We start from the raw sequence: 5,995 nt of genomic DNA on the forward strand, positions 1-5,995 counted from the left end.
CTACCATTTTATGTACAATATAAACAAACAAAAATGTATTATAGTTAATATTACATCCTCTATAAAATAATTAAAAAAATAATATTTTTAAAAATAGTTAAGAAACAAAATTTGTTGAAAGTTTTTTACAAAAAAAAACAATATTACTTCAACAAGTTCTGTTTCTGTTTTTACGGCTCTCACGACCGCGACGGATTTTATTGTGACATAGCGATACAACTATAGCATAAAATTTTCGAATTTTCAATAAAATTATAATTATAGTTTCCTAATGAAAAGTAACATAGAACTGAAGTTTCTTCAGATTTTGGGGCTTCTATTACTAGTCTCTCATAAACAAATTTTTTATAAAAAAAACTAAAAAAAAACACAGATGATTTATATATAAAATACTTTATTTGAAAAGCCTAATTTTTTTTGGTTTAAAAAATGGTAACAAATATAAAAGAAGTTATAGCTACAAGAAAAATATAATAAATTACATAAATTGTTTTTTCTGCTATTTTGTATTTGCTCATTTTATAGCGCAGCTATCCATGTCTCCACCGTTAAAATCCAAGTTCATATAAATTTTCTCAGAATTTGAATAACCAGATATAGCAATTGTGTCGTTTAGAAGAGCCCAAGAGAATTGTTTATCCTAAATGTAAAGTTTGTATTCAATATAAATATATTCATTAGCTACAAAAATTACAACACTAAAGGAAAGAAACATGAATTTTAAAGGGTTAGTTTAGAATTTAACCAATTAATTAATCAATTTATTTATTATTTACGATTGTAAACTATTTATTGGTGTAAGGAAGTTTAATACAAAAAATTTCAATGACAATGTTTAATTTGAATTAAAACAGGGATCAGAGCATCATTATTTTTAATCTGAACAATATCTAAAACATTTGGTGAGTAAATTTGTCTCTGCTACTATTATACAACAAAACTATCAAAAAAATATTTTATAAATTTTTTATTAAAACTTTGATGCATTTTTTTAGTCTCTAATAATACAAATATTATGTCTAATAATAAATTATTTGACGCAGTTTCTTAGATTAAGCTAAAAAAAAATTATGACGGCAATATAAGTGTTAACACCATTATAAATTCTATAAATTTTATAATTATTCCGCTTTTGTATTTTTTTAAAAGAGAGAACTCTTTCGGAAAACTTAAAGTTGCAAAAGTAATCCCAATTTTCAAATCAGATGATTCTTATGACATTACTAATATCAGACCAAACAAATTTTTTTAGAAAATTCTAGAACGAATCATGTATAATAGCAGTCTATTATTTGATCAATAATTATATTATCTTAAAAGCAGTTCCTTTTTGTTTCGAAAACAATACATACAAACATTGATTTTCTGCTTCTTAAAAAAATACTTTTTTCGTGTAATATGAGCACGCTAAAATTACTCATTTTGTTTTTCATTGAAATCACCTAGTTTAAAGTCGTATAATTGCAGTGGTTTTAATGGCTTTTTAATTAAAAGCGAAATTCGCAGTAAAAACTAAACTTTTAATAATTTAACAATACCAATCTTTTAAGTTCAAAAAAATTGTATTTTTATCGTTTAGAGGTTTTAAATAAAATTGAAACTATAACAAATTTAATATTATTATTACATTTTTAATTTTTTTTTGCGTGAAATAAAGTTTTTTTTAAAGTCTATTTCAATGAAAAGTGGTTTAAAATCTGATCTTATTAATGATAAGTTTTATTAATAACGAACAATTATATTCCACAAATTTGTTATAACTGTCAGTTTGCTATTTTTTTACCTAATTAATGTTAATTTTTTGAGCTTATTTAAAGTGATATTTAAGGTAATATGAACACAATAGAAAACTAAATGTACTATCTTTTAAAACCCAGAATTGTAGTAAAAATTGTTTATCAGTGCGTCTGTGAATGGAACTGGAGCCTTGCATGCATTTTGAATGAGTCCAAAAAACTATATCCTGAAATACCTTCTGAAAAACTTTTTATTCTAAATTTTAGACATATAATCCTTACGATTAAAATATTCTTTTGATTTTCTTTTCGTCATTACTACAATTATCATCAGTAATTTTATTTTTTTATTTTATTATTATTATTATTAAAATCTGCAAATTAAGATTTTAATGTATGTTCTATGTGCTTTAATCTATGTATTTACAGTCCATATGTTTCAATGCATGTCTTTGCTTATTATTACTTGTATTATGTTTAAAAATTGAGATTAAAATTTTAATCAGATTTCTGTATGAGTGACACCATCCTAAATAAATCATTAACTTATTATTATAAATAATTTTATGCTCATAACTACTATTATAATATTAGTTGTTATTATTATTTTTTTCATTGTAATTATTGTAAACATACTTATTATTTCTATTACTACGATTTGTATTAATTTTTTTTTATCTTACATTGTTATAATATATTATCATCATTATTATTATTATTGTTGTTATCATTATTATTATCAAAACTATTGTAAAAATGATTTACAGAAAATAAATAGCTTGTTGTTGTTGCTGTTGAACACTTTTGCTACTTTTTTAAAACCTTCGTGTTTTTAAGAAAGAATTTCGGCTGCCCAAATATCTAAATGGACCATGAATAATGGTTCCTAAAAATTTTTTATTTGCAAAAATTTTAGATCCAGTAAAATTATTTTTGAAAAATTCTAATTTTCGCTAAAGGTACTCATAATACCTATCTACCCTATAATAAAAAGAGAAGTATCGTTAAGGTTTCTATGCGTAACTTTTAATAAAAATATTACACGGAAAGTACTTATAAATGCAGTTGAGAATAAAATTTCAAAAAATATCGAAATATTGTATATTGCAGGGATGCGGAATCCCAAAAGGACTCCAGCTTTATATCTCTATTTTTGTTCCTGGTTTCTGTTGTTCATAACCTCTAAACATATCGTTTGACTTATAATCTTCTATAAGAAAAAAAAATGAGATTAAATGATTCGGAACTTATTGTTTTTTAAGCCTGGAATTATGGAGTCCTTACCGCCATTATACCTTAGGACTCCGGTATCAAAAACGAATTCTTTCTCTAAGCTAAAAGTTTTCTTCCAATTAATAGTCCATAAACTTTTTTGAATTTTTAGAGCTGCTGAATACTAAAAACTAATAAGAAGTAATCTTTTTGAGACTTTTAAATGCGGAGTCCTTTTTGGGACTCTACTTCCCTGACACATTGTTACGCAAACTATGCAAGTATTTCTTGGTGCAATACCAACGCAACAAAACTAAGTAAACTACTCTGCAAACAAAAAACTTGCTATTAGGATTATTACAATCAAAATCATCTCTCGCATACTAAAATAATTTATATGCTAAATATTTTTAAATTAAATCTTTATCATATTTTTATATTTATGTTTAAACTTGATAAAAATATGACATCATTTTATTTTAACTTTTTTTTTTTTAATTAATAATATAAACAGCAAAAGTTTTCAAATAATAACTTTAGTAAATTCAAAGCCAATTGTTCAGCCTCTAAATACTCAATTACAAACCGAAGACCTAAATTATAGAAGACACTTTTAAATTACAATCTTAAAACACTTTTTTTGCTTGATCAATTTTAAACTAAGGCGTTAATACCATAATCTATCCTAAATATTTATCAGTGAAGGATCCGCATTTTCCGGTTTGAGAGCTAACGTCTAGACATGGAGCAAACTCCAAAGATTTGTATGTTTATATTTATGTCAAATAATGATGATTTGCAAAAAATTGCGATGATTGGGAGACAAAAAGCCTTTAAATTTACCCTCCACCCCACCCACACACACTCGCACGCACACCCCAATTGTAAGAGTAACAAGTTGATTTAATAATTTTTTTGCTAAGTTTCATAACTAAGTTTATATTCATCAATAAAATTTGAATTTCATACTACTATTTCTCAACGTTCAAAAATTATGACCATACATAGTTTAAACCCCCCTCCAATATGAGGTTGTCACAAATACTATGTATGTGTATGTATATATATGAACTATTAAAATTTATCTGGATTAAAAATCGTAAAAGCTAAAAGTCTGTTTTCTTACCTTTAAGTAGCATAAATAATTTGAGGTATTAAAGGTAAATCCGATGCACCCTTTTACTAAACGACATAGTTTCTTGCAAAATTTATAACTTTCCGTTCTAAGTGTACAATTGCCAAGAAGTCTATCCAAAGATACAAATAAAATTAATAGACCAAGGCACTTCATTTTAATTTCAATCTAAATCAGAAAACGTTTTAGTTTAAAAATCTTTTTAGTTTCCGACATTTTAGGCTTTTACCTTAAAAAAACGGTAGATAAAACTCATAAATTTGATTGTGATAAATTGAATGATGTAAACTATAAATATTGTCAATATTATTGTCTCATTGGTCCGCTGGGAGCATATTAACCTAAGTAATAATGCAAACAGCGTATATAATATAAATATATTGTAATAATGTAAAATGCAATTACGAAACAAGCAGGCCATATAACTCATCAATTTAATTAAAAAATTTACGTCAAGTGTATTTATTAATTGTACAAAGGATTTAATATAATTAATGGGCGTAATTGTGATTTCCTTTATTGGGAATAAGTAATCAATTTTACAAAAATAACAGTTTACTTTTTAGGTGTATTTTTATGTGTTGGTCAAGAGCATATTATAATTGCTCTAACTCTGGTTTCTTTCTATAAATGAGCTCTTTACTAAAAAAAATATGCGTGCATTTGTAATTAAAAAACTAATTTATATATTTATAATAAAAATTTATAATTTATATATTTATAATAAAAAATTATTTGTTTGAAAAAAGCTTTTAACAAATTAAGTACAATCAGTATAACAAACTTTTAATATATATCTTTAACTCGTTGTTTTATTACAAAATAATTAAATAGTAAGATTCTATATAACCGTTGGGAATTTTTGTTTTGAATGCGTGTAGCTCTTTAAGTTAAAATCGATCCCGATGTTGACTAAAATCGATCCCGATGTTGACTCAAAGAGCTACTTGCATTCCAACGTTAAAATTACGTTAAAACAACAAAATTCGTATAATTTAATGCTAACTTTGGCCTGATGTAATACTAAACTAGTAAAACTTGAACTATGCAACATTTTTTCAATGACCAAGCCAGTCATATGTTGGTGCTGAGCATACCGCTAACTAAATCCAATACGTCAGGCCAGCTAAATTGTGCATTTGAGAAAATACTTTCTAGTTGACGGTTGTTATGTATAAGAAATTGTTATAGTTTTTTTAACTTTTTTTTTTAGACCTTTTTACCAACAAAGTGGGTATTCCAAAATGACTTAAATCTTTTCAAAGAACTTTTTTTAAACGAAAGAAAATTATACATGTTTCATTTAAGTATTTACATCAAATGTTTGACAGTTTTCTTATTATTTAAACTCTTTTCTATTTATTATTGTTGTGAGTGCGTATATTTTTTAAAAGTATTGACAAATCTTGTAAAATAGTTCATCATCGCTAAAAATTTTAATATTGGTTTTGCATCATCAGAAGGGGAAGTATTTATTACTTCTATTACTCATTGTAGGTTAGGTTTATTGCTTTCTTTGGAGAAAGTCCATTCATTAAATGTTAAATTAATATACTTATGCTCAGGGTTAATCCGTTGTCACATAATCTGTCTACGGTTGTCGGGAGATTACATGTTTGTCTCTCTTTTTTTTTGTGCGTAGTTTAAAGTATTGCAATTACCTTTCCGATGCCCAACAGTAAGTGCTATTCACGTCCTACTTAAGTTTAGTTTATTCCAAACACTACTTTTTAACCTTTCAAGTAGAATTTCAATAAGGGCGTGGTTTCGATCTTAATTCAAGGGATAGTTTGGTAGGTAAATGCACTTCAGCAGAGCTCTGTGAGAGCAAAAAAATATCAATATAAATTTTTATCTTATATACTCAGACTAAGTTTAGTCTAAATAGACTAAACTAGATGAGTCAAGTGAT

General features: G+C 25.6%; 1 long non-coding RNA gene across 1 annotated transcript; it reads right to left on the reverse strand.

Moving 5' to 3' along the window:
- Positions 1-377: 377 nt before the first annotated feature.
- Positions 378-4,323, reverse strand: LOC136089399 (uncharacterized). The gene is made up of 2 exons (XR_010643015.1): positions 4,075-4,323; positions 378-640 (listed from the first exon to the last, which is right to left on the reverse strand). It is a non-coding gene; the product is annotated as an uncharacterized LOC136089399 (long non-coding RNA).
- Positions 4,324-5,995: the final 1,672 nt, after the last annotated feature.

This window comes from Hydra vulgaris, chromosome 13, assembly GCF_038396675.1.
Source record: "Hydra vulgaris chromosome 13, alternate assembly HydraT2T_AEP".
NCBI classification, from domain to species: Eukaryota; Metazoa; Cnidaria; class Hydrozoa; order Anthoathecata; family Hydridae; genus Hydra; species Hydra vulgaris.